A 706-nucleotide genomic window follows, 5' to 3' on the forward strand; every position below is an offset into this window, starting at 1 on the left:
GTAAGAGAATTTTTTTAAACCAGTAAATACATTATTTTGTAATTTTTTTAAGTGTACCATGGTGAATATTGATTATGTGAAACCCATAATTGTAAGAGAATTTTTTAACCTATAAATTTAAGTGTATCAGTGTGTCTATTGATCATGTGAAACCTGTAATTGTAAGAGAATTTTTTTTTAAGCTTTAAATTTATTATTTTGAAATTTTTTAAGTTTACTAGGGTATATTATTGATCAAGAGAAACCTGTAATGGCTGGAGAATTCTTTCAAACCTAAAATTTATTAGGATTAATCAATTTATTATTTTGAAAGCTTATTTCAAATATTCATTGTTATGTACATTAACAAGTTTGTTTTTTATTTTTATGTTTCTCTGAGTTATAGTTGTTATTTGAACATTTTCTAAGTGTATCAGGGTGTCTATTGATCATGTAAAACCTGTAATTGAGAGAGAATTTTTTTAACCAATAAATTCGTTATTTTGAAATTTTTTAAGGATTAATTAATTTATTATTTTTAAATCTTTTAAGTGTATCAAGGTGTCTATTGATCATGTGAAACCTATAATTGTAAGAGAATTTTTTTAATTATTAACTTATTATTTTGAAACCTTATTTCAAATATTCATTGTTATGTATATTAACAAGTATGTTTGTTCATTGTTTTCCTTTTATTTTTATGTTTCTCCGAGTTATAGTTGTTATC

Source organism: Halyomorpha halys, unplaced genomic scaffold (genome assembly GCF_000696795.3).
Source record: "Halyomorpha halys isolate HHAL.00 unplaced genomic scaffold, Hhal_1.1 Scaffold1803.1, whole genome shotgun sequence".
Taxonomy (NCBI): Eukaryota; Metazoa; Arthropoda; class Insecta; order Hemiptera; family Pentatomidae; genus Halyomorpha; species Halyomorpha halys.